The sequence below is a fragment of the Salmo salar genome, chromosome 11 (assembly GCF_965601325.2).
Source record: "Salmo salar chromosome 11, fSalSal1, whole genome shotgun sequence".
In the NCBI taxonomy this organism is placed as follows: Eukaryota; Metazoa; Chordata; class Actinopteri; order Salmoniformes; family Salmonidae; genus Salmo; species Salmo salar.
The window spans coordinates 75808264-75831340 of record NC_138301.1 but is presented as its reverse complement, the minus strand read 5'-3'; the positions used below and the strand labels follow the sequence as shown (position 1 = coordinate 75831340).

General features: G+C 39.8%; 1 protein-coding gene and 1 non-coding gene across 3 annotated transcripts in view; one reads left to right on the top strand and one right to left on the bottom strand.

Moving 5' to 3' along the window:
• Window positions 1–23077, top strand: part of LOC106562839 (early estrogen-induced gene 1 protein) — a 75587-nt gene that overhangs the window by 22034 nt on the left and 30476 nt on the right. The window lies entirely within an intron of this gene.
• LOC123725304 (U7 small nuclear RNA) lies at window positions 13217–13269 on the bottom strand. Its single transcript, XR_006757802.1, has one exon. It is a non-coding gene; the product is annotated as a U7 small nuclear RNA (small nuclear RNA).

Below are 23077 nucleotides of genomic sequence, written 5' to 3'. Positions count from 1 at the left end.
TGGTTTCCTCCAGACGTGATGCTTTGCATTCAGGCCAAAGAGTTCAATCTTGGTTTCATCAGACCAGAGAATCTTGTTTCTCATCGTCTGAGAGTCCTTTAAGTGCCTTTTGGCAAACTCCAAACTCCATGTGCCTTTTACTCAGGAGTGGCATCTGTCTGGCCACTCTACCATAAAGGCATGATTGGTGGAGTGCTGCAGAGATGGCATGTCCTTCTGGAAGGTTCTCCCATCAACACAGAGGAACTCTGGAGCTCTGTCAGAGTGACCATCGGGTTCTTATTCAATTCCCTGACCAAGACCTGTGTAAAATAAATAATGCATTTATTGTGATGGTGTAGGCTATATTACATTGATTTAGTATACTTTTTTCAATGTAGATGTTCCAAAGGTCAGCATCATTGGCTTGTAGGCTATGTGTGGAAGCCAGGAGTTGCTAAATATATTTATGTTAATTAACGGTCAATTACTGTGAGACTGGCAGTTATTTGCTTGACAATCACCGGCTGACAAAATTTCATGTCCGCCACAGCCCTACCCACAACAACAGCCAATGACAGAATCATCCACCAATGAGGTTATAGGAAATTGCCAACATCCCAAGAAAGTTGTACATGCATCTCACCTTGCTGTGTATTTATTTGACCAAAGTTCTGGCTATGGAACCTTAGCAGGGTGTATCATTTGAATTGGACAACTGATAGATTGGTTGATCAATGCCAGAAATCAGTTGGCATCTTGTCAGTAGATAATTATTATTTGCTAGATGGATACAGGCAATGTTTTGGTTATTTTTGTGCTCATCAGGCTTGATGATTCTGTTAACTTTTAGAACATGTAGATCAGGGAATCAAGTGACCCTTGAACGAGATGGCCGCATGAACTGAGAGCTCTGCACAAGTAATTTCCAAGTCTTAATCTTACCTCCACTTCAAGTTAAACCCCATTTGCTTTAATACCTGGACTCGAGCAATAGCCGTGGAAAAAGCTTCCAACAAACAGCTAGCTTCAGAAAAAGCTAGCGCCATTAGCCAGGAGCAAGAGGACCTGTCCCGTCCTGAGGCCCAACAACTGTCAACCTCATCCTCTGTCTAAGACATCCTTTCTGATCTGAGATCCCAACGTACTTAACATCAAACTAAATGGCATTAACTCTAAGCTCAGTGCGATAGGTGACAACCCTGCAAAATGCCTGACTTCAATAACAAGATTAGCATCAACACGGGGTGCCTGGATGAGGCAGAGGGGTGAATCCTATCCATGGAAAACTCACTGGCAGACGCCATGGAAACAATAGCCTCTGCTAAAAAGAAAATGGAGCATATGGAAGAGAAAACAGAGGACCTTGAAAATAGGGGGCAAAGGAATAACTGTGTTCTATTAAACCTAACCAAAAACGAAGAGGGAAACATACCACTGATCCACTACCTGCAAGACAAGCACCGAGCACTGAGGCTCCCACCAGCAGCCAGTAAACCACGCGCCCAATCACCATACGTTTCCTGAGATTCACCGACAAGGAACGATTCCTACATGAGGAGAAAATCAACACCATTACAGTGGGAAATGCCAAACTCACTTTACACCAGGACATGTCAGCTGGAATACGCTGAAGTGCCGAAAGTTTGACGAGGTGAAGAAACACTTCATTTACCGAGGCATCTTCAGGTGATTCAAATACCCAAACGAGTTCAGGATTCTTCACCAAGAAGCCCTGCGGCACTTCAAAACTCCCGAAGATGCAAAAAGGTTTTTTGAAGGACAATCCTGGCCACTGAGAAATGGACCAATGACTAAAAGCGATTACTGTTAATACTATTGGAGGTAAGACAACATATAGCCGCCATCCAATGACCCACCCGCCCTGCTAAATGTCATTATAGCTGTCTATTCTTTTATTTATTTTATTTTGGCTGCAAGAGGGACAGGCCCTATAGCCTAACCTAGGCCTACTAATGTTTTAGCCTACTTTTATTTCCCCTTTTATGTCAAGTGAGAAATTGAACCGTTTCAGTCTGTTATCTTGTCTATAGAATATAGACTAATTGGCAGACAAGGTGATCAGATACTGTCAATTTATATTAGGCCTATAGCCTACTTTTTTTATTTGTATTTATAATTTTCACATAGGCCTTCACAATTGATAGCCTGTCAATTACGACACATCTACAGACCTAACGAGAGGCTCAGTATGTGTCACGATTCCTACCGACGGTGGCGCCCCCTCCTGCTCGGGTGGCGCTCGGCGGTCGTCGTCACCGGCCTATTAGCTACCACTGATTCCCTTTTTGGTTTTCCCTTCTTTTTGGTTTTGTGCACCTGTGTTAGTTTGGTTAATTAGCGGGGCTATTTATGTTAGCTGGTCCGCTTCCGTGTTGTGTGGGATTATTTCTATTCTGACGGCTCATGTTCGTGTCGGCGCTATTTTACGCCGTGTGTATTTTCTCCCCTGTGTTTGGGAGTATTTGTTTGATGAGTGAGTGTAAATTAAATACGCCACTACCCTGTGCTCGCTGCTTCCTGTGCCTCATTCCTTCACCACGACTGCCAACCCGTTACAGTATGTCAATTTTATGCCTATGGTTATGACTGCCTGTTGATATTTTGTTTTAATAATAACAAACAACTTATCCTATCCTCTTAAGGATTTGCTCCCTCATTTCAGTTTTATTTAGTCCAAATGATTATTGACTATGTCCTTTGGGGGATGTATTTGTAGGCTGGGCTATTGATTTTATTGATTTTATTTCTCCCTCTCATTTTTACTGTGGTCTGGATGGGGGCTACGTTGTAATTTATGTAATGCGGGGCAGAGAGGATGAGGCATTTTTCTCTCTCTCTCTCTCTCTCTCTCTCTCTCTCTCTCTCTCTCTCTCTCTCTCCCCCAGGAGATGTTGTGCGTCGCAAACTGTTCCCATTTTTTGGAACACAGAATTGTGACTGAGTGTGGGTTTAACAGATCCAACAGGATATGTTGAGTTGTTTGGGAACTCGGCTGGGGTGTTCAGAGATTGTTATTTTATGTAAACCGTTTCTTTTTCTTTTGTGATCGCAGCTGTAACTATTGTCCACCTATACCCAAAGATGACTTTCACTAGAGTTCGATTACTGTTCGATGATGTTGACTAGTACCTTAAATCTACTGACATGGAACTGCCGTGGTCTAGGTCATGCAATAAAACTGAAAAGATTCTATGTGCTCTCAAACTCCGCAGAGCCTGGGTGGGACTGGTGTATTTCTCATCTTTCAAATCTAACAGTAGAGGTACAGCCATACTTATCCATAAGCATGTTCCATTCATAATTGACAAAAACATATCTGATCCAGAGGGGAGATTTATTCTGATAACTGGGTCACTGTATGGGCAACCAATTACTATCTTAAATATATATGCCCCTAACAAGGATACTCCTGCTTTCATGTTGAAAAATGATAACCCTGTTCAATGAGCATTGTGTTTCCTTTGGAGTGCTGGCTGGAGATTTTAATTGTACCCTCAACTCAACTCTGAACAAATCATCTCAAGCCCCCTCCACAAACCCTAGATCGGCAAAGATGTTGAACTCTCTTTCTAAAGAGATATGACTGATAGATATCTGGAGAGAGACTAATAGCTCATCTATGGACTATACATACTACTCCAATGTCCATAACACCTACTCATATAGATTACTATCAGGAATCAAGGTAAGAACCAGATGCAGACATGTTGAATTGACAATGGTTCAATATTCCAACAGGGGCAATAGACAGGTCAAGGCAGGCAGGGGTCAGTAAACCAGGTGGGGCAACGGTACCGGATGGCAGGCAGGCTCAGGGTCAGGGTAGGCAGAGGTCAACAAACCAGAGGTGGGGCAAAGGTACAGGTTGGCAGGCAGGCTCAGGGGCAGGCAGAGTGGTCAGGCAGGTGGGCTCAGAGTCAGGACAGGCAAGGGTCAAAACCAAAAAAGCCATATCTCAGACTGGCCTATAAAAAGAAAAGATCAAGTATTTGTAAGTCGCTCTGGATAAGAGCGTCTGCTAAATGACGTAAATGTAAACATTTTCTGCTGCAAATTTGTTGTTTGTTTTGTATTTTATTATATTATTTATGTCTGCCACATTTTTTAAATGTTTTTATTTATTTATTGTAACCTTTATTTAACTAGGCAAGTCAGTTAAGAACAAATTCTTATTTACAATGACAGCCTACACCGGCCGAACTCGGACGACGCTGGGCCAGTTGTGTGCCGCCCAATGGGACTCCCAATCACGGCCGGTTGTGATACAGCCTGGATTCAAACCAGGGTGTCTGTAGTGCCGCCTCTAGCACTGAGATGCAGTGCCTTAGACCGCTGTGCCATCTTTGAATGTGTTTTCTTTGTTGATTTAAAAACAAGAAAACTTAATACAACTTTTAATAAAAAATGTTAAAAAATCTAGGTCACTGTCTCACGTTGGAGTTTTTTTTCCCGATTCTGTGCTTCAGAGAGTTCGGTGCCAAAAATGTGTCTACTTTGAGCAGACGTCATAGCTTCACAGCCTCGTGGCACATGCACTCTCTCTGTTTCTCTCTCTTTTTCTCTCTGTCCCCTTCTAATTTCCTCTCATGTTCCCCCTATATTTATTTTCTTTCGTTGGGGTAGCCCAAGTCCTCTTGGTGGACGTTGGGTAAATTAGGCAATGGGAAATGGGGATGAGGGAGAAGGAGGGAGCTGGGAAAAAGCCATATTTCTCACCAGATGTTTACTTTTGTCTCACTCATGCACTCTCTTCAGACACACACATATTCACTTCTTGTACTCTCCCTTTCTTTTTACTCCTATGCTTTTCTTGGACACACAGACACATTCTTTTGGCAGGTGTGTGTGTGCATGAGTGTGCGTGCGCACGTGTGTGTGTGTATGTGTCTTGGTGTCTCGGTGTGTGAGACACCTGGTGTGTTATCATATAGTCAGGTCAGGTTTAGGAATGTGCTGTAGCCGTGCTGTAAGTAGTGGCTATCAGTGAGCGTGGCAGTGTTTATGTAGCATGCTTTAACATTCACTCAAACTGCATAGCTAGCATACCTGTATAGTGTTTGTGCCAAGCCGAGTACTCTCCTCTCACAGGAGCATAAGAAAGGTGCGAAGTTTCAGCAGACCACACCGTGACACTCCCCTGCATTTCACTCACTTAATCTTTCCCTCCATCCACCACCATATTTGTTCTGTGTGAACAGAAAGATGCAGAATTGCAGAGCAATAAAAAAAGACATACTGTACCAGTTAAAGTTTTGGACATACTTACTCATTCAAGGGTTTTTCTTTATTTTTTACTATTTTCTATATTGTAGAATAATAGTGAAGACATCAACACTATGAAATAACAGATATGGAATCATGTAGTAACCAATTTTTTTTTTAACAAATCAAAATATATTTGAGATTCTTCAAAGTAGCCACCCTTTGCCTTGATGTCAGCTTTGCACACTCTTGGTATTCTCTCAAACAGCTTCATGAGGAATGCTTTTCCAACAGTCTTGAAGGAGTTCCCACACATGCTGGGGACTTGTTGGCTGCTTTTCCTTCACTCTGCGGTCCAACTCATCCCAAACCATCTCAATTGGGTTGACGTCAGGTGATTGTGGAGGCCAGGTCATCTGATGCAACACTCCATCACTCTCCTTGGTCAAATAGCCCTTACACAGCCTGGAGGTGTGTTTTGGGTCATTGTCCTGTTGAAAACAAATTATAGTTACACTAAGCGCAAACCAGATGGGATGGCGTATTGCTGCAGAATGCTGTGGTAGCCATGCTGGTGAAGTGTGCCTTGAATTATAAATTAATCACTGACAGTATCACCAGCAAAGCCCCCCCACACCTTTACACCTCCTCCTCCTTCACGGTGGGAACCACACATGCTGAGATCATCCATTCACCTACTCTGCGTATCACAAAGACACGGCGCTTGCAACCGGTCTAATGTCCATTGCTTGTGTTTCCCATTTCTCGTGTTTTTTTGGTGTCCTTTAGTAGTGGTTTCTTTGCAGCAATGCGACCATGAAGGCCTGATTCACGCAGTCTCCTCTGAGCAGTTGATGTTGAGATGTGTCTGTTACTTGAACTCTGTGAAGCATTTATTTAGGCTGCAATTTTAGGTGCAGTTAACTCCAATGAACGTATCCTCTGCAGCAAAGGTCCTCCTGAGAACCAGTTTCATCATAACTCTTAATGGTTTTTGCCACTGCACTTGAAGAAACTTTAAAGTTCTTGAATTTTTCCGAATTGACTGACCTTCATGTCTTAAAGTAATATTGGACTGTCATTTCTCTTTGCTTATTTGAGCTGTTCTTGCCATAATATCGGCTTGGTCTTTTGCTAAATAGGGATATCTTCTGTATACCACCCCTACCTTGTCACAACACAACTGATTTGCTCAAACGCATTAAGAAGGAAAGAAATTCCAGAAATGTACTTTTAACAAGGCACACCTGTTAATTGAAATGCATTCCAGGTGATTACCTCATGAAGGTTGAGAGAATGCCAAGAGTGTGAAAGCTGTCATCAAGGCAAAGGGTGGCTACTTTGAAGAATCTCAAATATAAAATATATTTTACATTTTAGTCATTTAGCAGACGCTCTTATCCAGAGCGACTTACAGTAGTGAATGCATACATTTCATTTGTACTGGCCCCCCGTGGGAATCGAACCCACAACCCTGGCGTTGCACACCATGCTCTACCAACTGAGCCACAGGGAAGTGTTTAATACTTTTTTGGTTACTACATGATTCCATGTGTTATTTCATAGTTTTGATGTCTTCACTATTATTCTACAATGTAGAAAACAGTAAAAATAAAGAAAAACCCTTGAATCAGTAGTTGTGTCCAAACTTTTGACTGGTACGGTAAGTCATCGTTCTACAGTACTGTACGTGCTGTGTGTATTCCAAGTTTTCTTTCATGATATCTTTCCTGTTTCCCAAAATTCTAAGAAAGCTTAGAATTATTCGTGCCCCTCCATGGTTCTCTTACAGTCACATTTGAAGATAATAGTGATTGATTTCAATCTCTTCCATGACCCCATTCTTCTCCCTACATCACTTGAAAGGATTCATTAGGGTCTGTTCAGAAGGGTTCAACGTTACACATTCAAAAATATTGTGTATTCTCTGTTGTGCCGAATTGAGCATCATGTCAGCGCTATTCACTGCATTTCTTTCTGCAACGTTCTGAACATTTTACATCTCTGAATACACCCCAGCTAAACGCTGGCAGTGTGTTCAGCGGATGTTTGGGTGATGCGTCAGCACTCTATTGGATTTTCCTGATCTGCTTCCGCCCGTTATGTTTTCATCATATTTTTCAGTCTGGCTCTGGCTACCGTTGATTGGGTCCTGGAACTCGTCGGCATTGTTAATGAGAGACTTTGTAAACAGGTCTTTCCTCTCACTTCTCTCTGTCCCTATACTCTGTCTTTCTGCTCTCTCTCTGTCTCTCTCTCTCTCCCACTCTTTTGCTCTCTCTCTCTGTCTCTTTCTCTCTCCTAACCATGTAAAAAAAAATACTATAGTATACTGTTGTGTAAATACTATAGTATTCACTGTAGTGTTTTTGCGGACTTTACTGTAGTTTGACTGCAGTATTTACTGTAGTATACTAACGTAGCCCGTGACGCGGTTAGCCCTTGTGGCTGGGACCACGGATTGTCCAGCTTGTGACTGTCTAGATCCCTGCAGCTTCATTAAATAGTACTCGCAAAACACCAGTCTCAACGTCAACAGTGAAGAGGCGACTCCGGGATGCTGGGCTTCTAGGCAGAGTTCCTCTGTCCAGTGTCTGTGTTCTTTTGCCCATCTTAATCTTTTCTTTTTATTGGCCAGTCTGAGATATGGCTTTTTCTTTTCAACTCTGTCTAGAAGGCCAGCATCCCGGAGTCGCCTCTTCACTGTTGACTTTGAGACTGGTGTTTTGTGGGTACTATTTAATGAAGCTGCCAGTTGAGAACTTGTGAGGCATCTGTTTGTCAAAGCTAGACACTCTAATGTACTTGTCCTATTGCTCAGTTGTGCACCGTGGCCTTCCACTCCTCTTTCTATTCTGGTTAGAGCCAGTTTGCACTGTTCTGTGAAGGGAGTAGTACACAGTGTTGTACAAAATCTTCAGTTTCTTCGCAATTTCTCGCATGGAATAGCCTTCATTTCTCAGAATATTAATATTCTGACGAGTTTCAGAAGAAAGTCTTTGTTTCTGGCCATTTTTAACCTGTAATTGAACCCACAAATGATGATGCTCCAGATACTCAACTAGTCTAAAGAAGGCCAGTTTTATTGCTTCTTTAATCAGAACACAGTTTTCAGCTGTGCTAACATAATTGCACTAGGGTTTTCTAATGATCAGTTAGCCTTTTAAAATGATCAACTTGGATTAGCTAACACAACGTACCCTTGGAACACAGGAGTGTTGGTTGCTGATAATGGGCCTCTGTACGCCTATGTAGATATTCCATAAAAAATCTGCCGTTTCCAGCTACAATAGTCATTTACAACATTAGCAATGTCTACACTGTATTTCTGATCAATTTCATGTTATTTTAATGGACAAAAGAATTGCTTTTCTTTCATAAACAAGGAAATGTCTAAGTGACCCCAAACTTTTGAATGGTAATGTAAGTATTCAGACCCTTTGCTTTGAGACTCGAAATCGACCTCAGGTGCATCCTGTTTCCATTGATCATCCTTGAGATGTTTCTACAACTTGATTGGAGTCCACCTGTGGTAAATTCAATTGATTGGACATGATTTGGAAATGCTCACACCTGTCTATATAAGGTCCCACAGTTGACAGTGCATGTCAGAGAAAAAACCAAGCCATGAGGTTGAAGGAATTGTCCATTGAGCTCTGAGACAGGATTGTGTTGAGGCACAGATCTGGGGAAGGGTGCCAAAACTTTTCTGCTTCATTGAAGGTCTCCAAGAACACAGTGGCCTCCATCATTCTTAAATGGACAAAGTTTGGAACCACCAAGACTCTTCCTAGAGCTGGCTGCCAGGCCAAACTGAGCAATCGGGGAAGAAGGACCTTGGTCAGGGAGGTGACCAAGAACCCGATGGTCACTCTGACAGAGCTCTAGGATTCCTTTGTGGAGATGAGAGAACCTTACAAAAGGACAACCATCTCTGCAGTACCAGTTAGGTGCCTTTATGGTAGAGTGGCCAGACGGAAGCCACTCCTCAGTAAAAGGCACATGACAGCCCGCTTGGAGATTGCCAAATGGCACCTAAAGACTGTTAGACCATGAGAAATAATGTTTTCTGGTCTGATAAAACCGAAATTGAACCCTTTGGCCTGAATGCCATGCATCAAGTCTGGAGGAAACCAGGCACCATACCTACAGTGAAGAATGAAAACCTGCTCCAGAGTGCTCAGGACCTCAGACTGGGGCGAAGGTTCACCTTCCAACAGGACAATGACCCTAAGCACACAGAAGTGGCTTCAGGACAAGTCTCTGAATGTCCTTGAGTGGCCCAGCCAGAGCCCGGACTTGAACCCAATCGAACATCTCTGGAGAGACCTGAAAATAGCTATTATTTTTGGGTGTTGCTACAGGCCACCAAGTGCTAACAGTCAGTATCTAAATAATGTGTGTGAAATGCTTGATAGTGTATGTGATGTAAACAGAGAAGTTTACTTTCTGGGGACGTGAATATTGACTGGTTTTCGTCAAGCTGTCCGCTCAAGAGGAAGCTACATACTGTAACCAGTGCCTGTAATCTGGTTCAGGTAATTAATCAAACTACCAGTGTGTTTACAAACACTACAGGAACAAGATCATCGACATGTATCGATCACATCTTTACTAATACCGTAGAACTCTGTTCTAAAGCTGTGCCCATACCCATTGGATGCAATGGTTACAATATAGTGGCTATATCTAGGAGAACCAAGGTTCCAAAAGCTGGGCCTAAAATAGTGTATAAGAGATCGTACAAAAGATTTTGCTGTGACTCGTATGTGGATTATGTAAAAAATATTTGTTGGTCTGATGTGATTAATAAGGAACATCCAGACACTGCGCTTTATAAATTTATGAAATTGCTTCTTCCAATTATTGATAAACATGCATCTGTTAAGAAACTGGCTGTTATAACTGTTTATGTTCCATGGATTGATGAGAAATGTAAAAATGTTATGGTTGAAGCTGGCTGCACATCTGACTGGCTGACTTACTGCAAATTGAGTAATTATGTGACTAAACTTAACAAAAAGAAGAAGAAACTGTATTATGAAGCCAATATCAATGATATAAAGAATGATGGAAAAAAATCTTTGGCATATTTTAAATGAAATTATGGGCAGAAAGACAAATTCAACTTCGTCTTTCATCGATTCAGATGGCTTATTCATCACAAAAGAATGTGATTTTACCAATTATTTTAATGATTACTTAATTGGCAAAGTGGGCAAACTTAAGCAGGAAATGTAAACAACGAACATTGAGCCATCGTATTTATGCATAAATAAACTAATAATGAAAGAAAAGCATTGTAAGTCAGAATTTTGTAAAGTTAGTGTGGGACAGGTAAAACAATTATTGTTATCGATCAGTAATGACAAACATCCTGGCATAAACAACTTAGATGGAAGGCTACTGAGGATGGTAGCTGACTTTATGGCCATCTCCTATCTAGGGCAGTTTTCTAGGCCCTCTTCTTTTTCCTATTTTTACCAATGACATACCACTTGCATTAAACAGAGCTTGTATGTCCATGTTTGCTGATGATTCAACCATATATGTGTCAGAAACCACAGCTGATGAAGTCACTGAAACCCCTAACAAGGAGTTGCAGTCAGTTTGGGATTGGGTGGCCAGTAATAAACTGGTCCTGAACATCTCTAAAACTAAGAGTATTGTGTTTGGTAAAAATCATTCCCTAAGCTCTAGACCTCGGCTGAATCTGGTAATGAATGGTGTGGCTGTTGAACAAGTTTAGGAGACTAAATTACTTGGTGTTACCTTAGATTGTAAAATGTCATGGTCAAAACATATAGATTCAATGGTTGTAAGGATGGGGAGAGTCTGTCAATAATAGAGATATTCAGCTTTTTTGACACCACACTCCACAAAGTCGACTCTAGTTTTGTCTTTTCTTGATTATTGTCTAGCCGTGTGGTCAAGTGCTGCTAAGAAAGCCCTAGTTAAGCTGCAGCTGGCCCAGAACCAATCAGCACGTCTTGCTCTTCATTGTAATCAGAGGGCTAATATAAATACTATGCATAAGAGTTGAGACTGACTGCATCACTTATTTGTTTTTATAAGAAACATTAATGTGTTGAAAATTCCAAATGGTTTGCATAGTCAACTTACATACAGCTCTGACATACTTACCCCACCAGACATGCCATATGGGGTCTTTTCATAGTCCCCAAATCCAGAACAAATTCAAGAAAGTGTACAGTATTATAATAGAGACATTATTGCAAGGAACTTCCATCTCATATTGCTCAAATGAACAGCAAACCTGGTGTAAAAAAACAGATAAAGCAACACCTCACGACACCATGCATCTCCCCTATTTGACATATATATTTTGTGTGTATGTATTGATACAGTATGTAGGCTATGTGTGCCATTTTTAAAAGTATGTAGTTCTGTCCATGAGCTGTTCTTGTCTATTAATGTTCTGTATTATGTCATGTTTCATGTTTTGTGTGGACCCCAGGGAGATTAGCAGTGGCTTTTGCAACAGCTAATGGGGATCCAAATAAAATAACAAAACATTTAAAAAATACCAGTATACTCTAGTATTTACTGTTAACTATATTATAAATACTGTAATAAAAGCAAACTGTAGTATATAAAGTTAGAATCAGGAATTCCCCAGGGTAGCTGCTTAGGCCCCTTGCTTCTTAAAATTTTTACTCACGACATGCCACTGACTTTGAGTAAAGCTAGAGTGTCTATGTATGCAGAAGACTCAACACTATACACGTCAGCTACTACAGCAACTGAAATGACTGCAACACTCAACAAAGAGCTGCAGTTCGTTTCAGAGTGGGTGGCAATGAATAAGTTAGCCCGAAATATTTCTAAAACTAAAAGCATTGTATTTGGAACAAAACAGTCACGAAACCCTAAACCTCAACTAAATCTTGTAATAAATAATGTGGAAATTGAGCAAGTTGAGATGAGTAAACTGCTTGGAGTAACCCTAGATTGTAAACTGTCATGGTCAAAACATATTGATGCAGTAGTAGCTAAGATGGGGAGAAGTCTGTCTATAATAAAGCGATGCTCTGCCTTCTTAACAACACTATCAACAAGGCAGGACCTACAGGCCCTAGGTTTGTTTCACCTTGACTACCGTTCAGTCGTGTGGTCAGGTGCCACAAAAAAGGACTTAGGAAAATTGCAATTGGCTGAGAACAGGGCAGCACGGCTGGCCCTTGGATGTACACAGAGAGCTAATATTAATAATATGCATGTCAATCTCTCCTGGCTGAAAGTGGAGGAGAGACTGACTTCATCACTACTTTTATTTATGAGCGGTATTGACATGTAGAATGCACCGAGCTGTCTGTCTAAACTACTGGCACACAGCTCGGACACACATGCATATCCCACAAGACATGCCACAAGAGGTCTCTTCACAGTCCACAAGTCCAGAACAGACTATGGGAGGCACACAGTACTACATAGAGCCATGACTACATGGAACTCTATTTCACATCAAGTAACTGATGCAAGCAGTAAAATTATATTTAAAAAAACAGATAAAAATACACCTCATGGAACAGCAGGGACTGTGACGCAACACAAACATTGGCACAGACACATGCATACACGACACACACATACACGATAACATATGCACTATACATACTATACATGGATTTAGTACTGAAGATATGTGGTAGTGGTGGAGTAGTGGCCTGAGGGCATAGAGTGTGTTGTAAAATCTGTGAATGTATTGTAATGTTTTTAAAATTGTATAAACTGCCTTAATTTTGCTGGACCCCAGGAAGAGTGGGGATCCATACTAAATACAAATATACTACAGTAATTAATGTAGTATTTTTGCAGATTTTAGTATACTGTAGCATTTACTGTAGTGTTTTTGCAGACATTACTGTTTTATTTACTGTAGTGTTTTTGCAGACTGTAGCATACTGCAGTATTTACTGTAGTGTTCTTGCAGACATTACTGTAGTATTTACTACAATGTTTTTGTTTTATTATCTTTGACATAGAACGTTGAGACTTTCTTCTTCAGAAAACCTACTGGAGAAATGCTAAAAGAGCACATTTTCCTTAACCTGTTAGGAGGTAGGGAGAACTGGGGTGTGAAAGGATAGTTCAGAGTTCTGCTCTTTTCTGTAAGCTGTAGGGAACACAATATATGGTCTAGATTGGCATGTGGGTTTTTCACTTATGGGTGGCACAAATTGTGATATGGGGGAGGGGAATGGGTAGGGTATATGCAAGTTTACTGCAGTTAAAAAAAAATCTTTAAATTTTTTTATTGAATATTCGAATCATACAATATACTTGCAGTGAAGTCGCTCAACAACTACATCACACCAGTCATCCAACAGATTACCATTCAGAGCGACACACAGAAGCATACAGGGTCAATGCCCTGCTCAAGGGCATGTTGACCGATCTACCACCAGCCCAAAAAATGTGAACCCGAACCCTCCAAGATCCCCCACAGTTCCCCAATAGCTGTCCCTCAACCATTCGAGACCCCTCCCACAGTCCCCCCAGGAAGAAAAATAAAAAATACAATTAATTCCATTCCCCACCCCCAAGAACCCCCCAATGCACTAACAACCAAGAGATTGAACTAAAGAGAAAAAAGGAAAAGACAGATGAAAACAGCAAACAACAATGCAAAAAAAGTTAAATAAAACAAAATAATAAATTTAAAACAAAGGACATCAAGAACAACTAAAATCATAACAGCAATGCCAACTGTATATGTTTGTGTGCATGTCTGGCACTATTACATGTATGTGTGTGTTCTTGTAAGTGTTTATTTGAATGAGAGTGTGTGTATATGCATGTGTACAAACCTGCACGGCATCAGCCTCAGCCTCAGGCAAACCGGCATTAGTTGTAAAAACACAGATACTTAGTGTCATTCAAATGTACTTTTTATTATGTTTTTTTTTTACTGTTTATTTGTATTTTTTTACTTTTATCTTTGACCATCATTCTATCTCCCACACAGCAACTCCACTCCCACTTGTCTCCAATTTTACATACCAACCCTCAGCTTCCCTCAGCCCATCCCATCTATCTCTGCTGGCCACCCACTTCGGGTTTCTACGCAACACATATCTTTCAACTATGCTGTGATGTTTAACGTACAATTTCAATCTATCTAATCGAATAGAATCCACATATTGCGAGTTGAAGATAAATACTTTTACTAAGAGTATTAGTATATTAGTAATTGACTTAGCCGGTCTTTCCAGATCTCCTAACAGCACTATTCTAGGGTAAATTTTAGATCAATGCTATGCATTTTCAGCCATTCCTGAACCTGAGACCAGAAACAGGCTGCCTGAGGGCAATACCAAAATAAATGGTCTATTGATTCTGTATCCTCACAACAAAATCTGCAGAGATTCAATGATTTTATGCCCCAAATATTCAACATTTTGTTGGTGGCAAGAATTCTATTTAATAATTTTAGCTGAACAGCACGAAGTCTTGAAGCTTGCGTTGTTTTATATACACCCTGTACCATGGAATCGGTACATCAAAAATCTCTTCCCAACTATTTTGCTTCTGTATGGCACAGTTATCAACATCCTGGTCCTCAAATGAAACTGGTATACTTTCCTATTTATGCTATTTTTATTCCTCTGACCGTTTTGATCCTTTATATTGGGCAGACAGACCAGTTCCCTACCTCCTCCCGCTGCCACCTGCCTCCTCCATTTTTGGGGTAATGCTGTAATCAATTGGTTGTACTCTTGGATTGAGCAGACCGTTCTGTACAATTCTGATAACTCCATGAAGGACATAACTCTACCATTCCAATTTACAATATAATTTAAGAACAAAATACCTCTTTCAAACATCTTTCCCATAAATACAGGTATTTTATCAACCAGCACATTTGAGTTCAGCCATAATATTTGTTCTATTTTTTCAGGGGGATGAAATTGAAATTCTGCAATGCTTGTTTGAAAAAGAGAGATACTTTGAAAAAGTATCATTTTAAATTAATCGAAAATGAGACATGGCAATCTGCACAAAGGCAATTTTTAAACATTGGATGGGCTTTTCTTAGTAATCTACTTGAGAACCATTTAGGGTTCAAAGTAAACTTTTGAATGAGTGAAGATTTTAGAGAGAGGTTTAGTGCTTTTATATTTAATAATCTCAACCCACCCAATTCATATTCATTATATAGATAGGCACATTTTATTTTGTCTGGTTTAGCGTCCCAGATAAAGCAAAATATTTTTTGCTCATATGATTTGAAAAACAAATCATCAGGAGTTGGCAGCGCCATCAGTAAATGAGTAAACTGAGATATAACTAAGGAGTTAATCAGGGAAATTTTGCCATAAATAGACAGGTATTTACCTCTCCGTGGTTGCAGGATCTTGTCTATTTTTACAAGTTTTCTATTGAAATTCATTGTGGAGAGCTTATTTATATCTTTTGTGATATGAATACCGACTATGTCTACTTTACCATCAGCCCATTTTATAGGTAAACTGCAGGGTAATGTAAAAGTTGTATTTTTTAAGGGTCCAATATGTAATATTGTACACTAGGTTTTAGTCCAGAGAGTACAAAAAAGTTATCTAGATCTTCAATGAGAGATTGCAGGGATCTAGCTTGCGAACTTAAAATAAAACTTGAGTCATCGGCATACATGGACACCTTTGTTTTTAAGCCTTGGATTTCTAATCCTCTAATGTTGTTATTGGATCTGATTTTAATAGCTAGCATCTTGATGGCCATAACGAATAGATATGGTGACAGTGGACACCTTTGTTTAACTCCTCTTGACAATTCAAAACTCTCTGAGAAGTAGCCGTTATTTACTATTTTACACCTGGGGATGCTATACATTATTTTTACCCATTTTATAAGAGAATTACCAACATTGAAAAAATCCAGGCATTTATAAATAAAATCCAGTCTTACTTTATCAAATGCCTTTTCAAAATCCCCTATAAATACCATTCCTGGCTTCTTATATGTTTCATGATGTTCTATTATTTCTAGTAGTTGTCGTATATTATCTCCAATATATCGTCCATGTAAAAAACCTGTCTGATCAGGATGAACAATACCTGGTAAAACCCTTTTAATTCTGAGTGCTATGCATTTTACTAGTATTTTTGCATCACAACATTGAAGTGTAAGGGGCCTCCAGTTTTTTTTAGATAGACTGGGTCTTTATATTTGCCATCTGGGTCTTGTTTTAATAATAGAGAAATCAGACCTTCCTGCTGAGTACCTGACAGACTACAATTTCTATAGGAGTAGTTAAAACAATCTAACAATGGAGCTTTCAGTATATATAAAAAAAACTTGATGTACCTATACCGGTATGCCATCAAGCACTAGGGTTTTTCTAGACTGAAAGGATTTAATAGCCTCAAAAAGTTATTTCTCTGTAATTTGGCCTTCGCACTGATCTTTCTGTACATTTGTTAATTTTCCATTTTTTATATTATTTGGAAAGAATTCCTTACCATAATCTTCATTCGGTGGGAGAGGATGAGACAGAAAAGAGAACATCTGCCTAAAATAATTAGCTTCCTCTTTTAAAATATCATTCGGAGAATCGTAGCTCTTCAGTAATGAGTTTCTGCAAGTAATTTTTGTTAACGTTCCTGTATTGGAGATTCTGGAAGAATGTTTTGCATTTTTCTCCATATTCCATCCAGTTTGCTTTATTTTTGTAATAGATTACATTAAATAATTCTTGAATAAGTTCCTCAAGTTCTTTTTGTTTTTCCTCCTTATTTTGTATCTCTGTAGTATTGTTTTTATTGCTATCTACCTGTACTATTAGTTCATGGATTTCCCTTGTTCGTCTTGTCTCTTTAGCCAGAAACTGCTTTTTTATTATTGATGAATATTGAATTGAATGACCCCTGAAGGTACATTTAAAGGTATCCCAAAGAATAAGGGGATTTGCTGAACCTATATTATACTGGAAAAATTCAGTTAGAAATTATTTTGTCTTAGTTAAAAATAACTTGTCCTCCAGTAAACTTTGATTAAATTTCCAATATCCCCATCCACGTGGAAAATCTGCAAGAGTTATGTGAATGCCAATTAGATGATGATCCGATCGCATTCTGTCTCCTATTAAAACTTTTTTAACCTTTGATGCAAGAGAGAAAGAGACAAGAAAGTAGTCAAGACGACTAGCTTGATTAAGTCTCCTCCATGTATATCTCACTAGGTAGGGGTTTTTTTTGTCTCCAAATATCCACTATTTCTAATGTGTCCATAATATTTATGATATATTTATTATTTATTTATTATTATTCATTTATTATTTATATAATATTTATTTTCTTGAGGGCACGGTGATGATAGTTTGTAGAGTGATTACCTTTACGGTCCATTGAGGTAGTTAACACTGTGTTATAGTCTCCTACCATAATGATTAGATCATTTGTTGGCTGTAAGTTCAATAAATTGGTATAAATGTTTTTGAAGAAGTGTGGATCATCCTGATTTGGACCATATAGATTAATGAGCCAAATCTCTTTTTCATCCACTTTCATAAGGATCCACCTTACTTGTGAATCATTCCTGACTATGTGCACATTCAGATCGACATTTTTGTTCATTAATATCATTACATTTTAGTCATTTAGCAGACGCTCTTATCCAGAGCAACTTACAGTAGTGAATGCATACATTTCAATTCATTTCATACATTCTTTTTTTTTTTCATACTGGCCCCCCGTGGGAATCAAACCCACAACCCTGGCGTTGCAAACAGCATTGCAAACACCATGCTCTACCAACTGAGCCACAGTGAGACCAGTAGAGCACTCCACACCCTTTGAGTTCCTTTGTCCATTACAGAAAATTATTTCACCACCCCATTCCTTTTTCCAAGCAACTTCGTCTAAGGATGTAGAGTGAGTTTCCTGTAAACAGTATATGTTATATTCCTTTTCTTTTAGCCATGTAAAGACTGATCTTCTTTTTTTATAATCTGCTAATCCATTACAATTATAACTGGCTATACTTATTACACACCTTACCATAACTAGATACTATTCTCAGTCTAAATTGACCATAATTAGTGCTTGTAAAGTTACTGCCATCAGAGGTATTATGAAGGTCAAAACTAGAGCTTTCAAATGTCTGATATTTAGAATTCAAGAAAAAGGTTCTAGCAATATTTGTTTTATTCCCTTGCCTGTTTGCCTGTGTGCCAATGCTACAGATGTTAGAAAATTGAGACAAGATATTATGTGTGTAGCAAATCTGAGTAGGTTGATGTGTATGATATTGGATGTGATATAGTGAGAGTGTGTACGAAGTCTGTATAAGAGTAAGACTATAATGTGCGATGTCCAAATAAATAATAACTCTGCCAATTTGCATGGTTGAGTGTCTATGTGTGTAACATGTAGTGCGTATAGCCTTAATTTTCATGATGATAATTGTAATTCATATCGTATCACCATCATAGATGCATCATAATTACCTTTAACATAATTGAAAACACATCCCAGCATTTCCATAGCAATTGACGTTTCACATGACAGAGAGACCTTGCATTACTCTAGAGACAGCTTCACTACAGTACAAATGTATTGCGTGCAATATGTTATTATTCCCCAATACCCCTATTCTGACATCTTCCCATTGCTTGTTGTAAACATATATAAACTTGTAGACAAATACATAAAGAAGATAGACAAACAATAAACACATTCATTTATGGAGCTGTCTCGGAATAGCTGTCCATCTATAAATAGTTTGTCCACAATGATAAAGGCACGCTTACCATTCTCCCTTTGTTGTCTTTGTACCGGATACAGTCTCTTACGACGTTCGTTTATCTCCCTTGGAAATTGGTCATTGAGACCGAATTTGGTCCCTTTAAGCTCCCTTCCCCTGCTTTTGATCAGCTCCTTTTGTTGGTAGTGTTCAAATTTTGCAATGATCGGTCGGGGACCCTTGGTCTTGTCGCTCCGAGCTCCAAATCTGTGTACTCGGTGGAAAGCCACCTTGTTTACAGTCTCTATATGAAGTTTCAAGGCAGATTGCATGACTTCTCTAATCGCGCCCTCTGGATTATTGCATGCGTCCTCAGGAATCCCAGAAAAAATGAGATTTTCACACATGCTACGACTTTGTATGTCTAGTAGCGACTCCTTCATCACCCTGTTTTCCCTGAGTCGACAATCGCGGATTTTTACCTTGGCTGTGAGTGTCTTGTTTTCTCTTTGGAGCGTGAGAATTTCACTCTGGCTGAACTCCAAACTCCCCCTAAGCCCTGCTACCTCCTCACACAACTTTTCCAGTGTTGCATGGATTCCAGCCAGAGCACTAGCCTCTACCTCAATGGTAAGTAAATCGTCCGTGTCTGTAGATGAATCTGTTTTTCTTTTTCTTGTCGTGTTAAAGTTATTTTGTGAGGTGGTCAGATCATTCCATGATGGAGTATGTTGTTCCTCCATAGCGTAAAGCTGTTGGTACTCGTCGATTTCCCTCAGGATCTCCTTAGTGTCCAGATTGGCTCTTTACTGCAACCAGTTGTTTTACGAAAAGATAACAATGAGTCTTTCCCACGACTACGACAGGTGTCTGTAGTACAGCCAATACTGCAGTTTTTACTGTAGTTAAAAAAGTGGAGTAGTGTTTTTGCGGACTGTAGTGTTTTTGCGGACGTTACTGTAGTATTAACTATAGTATTCTACAGTATGCTACAACGTTATATAGTAAGTACTACACATGATTGAGGGATACTACAGTGGGTAGTATAGTATTCTACGGTATACAGTACTACAATTTACTATAGAATTCTTTAGTAATTACTGTAGTATTCTATAGTAAACTGTAGTATTTTTTCATGTGGGTATCCAGATGTTCCCTGGAATCTGTCAGGGGCTTTTCCATTTATGCAGCCCAGATTGGAGACAGATGTGTTCCATCTGTATTTGGGGTGCAAACGTGTCTGTGTGTGTTTTTGGTTGTGTGTATGTGTTCTACAGCACATGAAGCGTTGTTTCTATATGTACAATTAAACTCTAAAATAGATAGTTACTGTACATTGTGTTGTGCAGTGGATCTTTCTAGCCAACGGTAAAGTGTGTGTGTGTGTGTGTGTGTGTGTGTGTGTGTGTGTGTGTGTGTGTGTGTGTGTGTGTGTGTGTGTGTGTGTGTGTGTGTGTGTGTGTGTGTGTGTGTGTGTGTGTGTGTGTGTGTGTTTGTTCGTCCATGTGTGGATCGCACGGTCAAGGCCACATCAGCAGATCTGTGCGCGCGCGTGTGTGTGTGTGTGTGTGTGTGTGTGTGTGTGTGTGTGTGTGTGTGTGTGTGTGTGTGTGTGTGTGTGTGTGTGTGTGTGTGTGTGTGTGTGTGTGTGTGTGTGTGTTGTTCGTCCATGTGTGGATCGCATGGTCAAGGCCACATCAGCAGATCTGTGCAGTGTGTGCAGTGTGTGTGTGTGTGTGTGTGTGTGTGTGTGTGTGTGTGTGTGTGTGTGTGTGTGTGTGTGTGTGTGTGTGTGTGTGTGTGTGTGTGTGTGTGTGTGTGTGTCGTCCATGTGTGGATCGCACGATCAAGGCCACATCAGCAGATCTGTGCAGTGTGTGTGTATGCGCGTGTGTGCGATATTGTGTCTGATCTGTGCAGACTCCCTCTTTCCTTACTGCTAGCCTGGAATTTCTTACCTTTTCATAATCGTTTGTATTTTGTTATTTCTGTGTGTTGTAACTCAGTTATCTTTGTCAAATGTTGAATAAAGATTAATATTATGTAAGAATGCAATACTTACTCATGTCACACACCGTAAATCTGTAGACTCCAAAGTTTTTCAGGGGTTAATATTTTTTTATCTTGCCTTAGGTCACATACATTTTCATTTAGCAATTATCAAATCCTATCTCAAGTTATAAGGAACACAAGGACAAAGTAGGTTTTTGGAAATACAATTTGTTTATTTCAATTAGCCTAATTAATACAAATAAATTCAATATACAGTACCAGTCAAAAGTTTGGACACACCTACTGATTCAAGGGGTTTTCTTTATTTTTACTATTTTCTACATTGTAGAATAATAGTGAAGACATCAAAACTATGAAATAACATATGGAATCATGTAGTAACCAAAAAGTGTTTAACAAATCAAAATATATTTAGATTTGAGATTCTTCAAAGTAGTCACCCTTTGCCTTGATGACAGCTTTGCACACTCTTGGCATTCTCTCGACCAGCTTCACTTGAAATGCTTTCCCAACAGTCTTGAAGGAGTTCCCACATATGCTGAGCAATTGTTGGCTGCTTTTCATTCACTCTGTGGTCCAACTCATCCCAAACCGTAGGGTGATTGTGGAGGGTCATCTGATGCAGCACCATCACTCTCTTTCTTGGTCAAATAGCCCTTACATAGCCTGGAGGTGTGTTTTGGGTCATTGTCCTGTTGAAAAACAAATTATAGTCCCATTAAGCGCAAACCAGATGTGATGGCATTTCGCTGCAGAATGCTGTGGTAGCCATGCTTGTTGAGTGTGCCTTGAATTCTAAATAAATCACAGACAGTGTCACCAGCAAAGCTCCCCATACAATCACACCTCCATGCATCACCGTGGGAACCACACATGCGGAGATTATCTGTTCACCTACTCTGCGTCTCACAAAGACACGGCGGTTGGAACCATAAATCACACATTTTGACTTATCAGACCAAAGGACAGTGGTTTCTTTGCAGCAATTCGACCATGAAGGCCTGATTCACGCAGTCTCCTCTGAACAGTTGATGTTGAGATGTGTCTGTTACTTGAACTCTGTGAAGCATTTATTTGGGATGCAATTTCTGAGGCTGGTAACTATAATGAACTTATCCTCTGCAGCAGAGGTAACTCTGGGTTTTTCCATTCCTGTGGCGGTCCTCATGAGAACCAGTTTCATCATAGCGCTTGATGGTTTTTGCGACTGCACTTGAAGAAACTTTCAAAGTTCTTGACATTTTTCAGATTGACTGACCTTCATGTCTTAAAGTAATGATGGACTGTCATTTCTCTTTGCTTATTTGAGCTGTTCTTGTCATAATATGGACTTTGTCTTTTACCAAATAGGGCTATCTTCTTTATACGACCCCTACCTTGTCACAACACAACTGATTGGCTCAAGCGCATTGAGAAGGAAAGAAATTCCACAAATGTACTTTTAACAGGGCACACCTGTTAATTGATATGCATTCCAGGTGACTACTTCATGAAGCTGGTTGAGAGAATGCCAAGCGTGTACAAAGCTATCATCAAGGCAAAGGGTGGCTACTTAGAAGAATATATTTTGATTTGTTTAAAACAAATTGGTTACTACATGATTCCATATGTGTAATTTCATAGTTTTGATGTCTTCACTATTATTCTACAATGTAGAACATAGTAAAAATAAAGAAAAACCCTTGAATGAGTTGGTGTGTCCAAACTTTTGACTGGTACTGTATGTGGACCATAGTTGGTTGTACTCGGACGCACAGAAAAACAAATACATCAACATCAACACATAACACTCAACAACAGCACTTAAAGTTCAGTTGAGATTGGTTGACTTCGATTGCGACGGGGCACTCTCCTAACTGGACCCTCTGTCTCTTCAATGAGGCGCCATCGGACTCAGAGTCGGAGCTTCCCGAGCAATAGTCTTATCCTTCACAGGTTTTCTTTCGTGGCTCTACAGTAGTCACTGTCACAGCAGTGCTTTGGCAATACAGAGACATAGAATAGAATATTACTTTATTGTCCATCTCACAAAGGAAATTACACATTATATAGTTTTAGACAGGAGCACAGGGGCCCTGGAACTAACTGGGCTACTTACCAATATCGTCCTCTGGTCTCTTCCTCTTACTTAGAGCAGTAGTTGTCAACCGGTTTC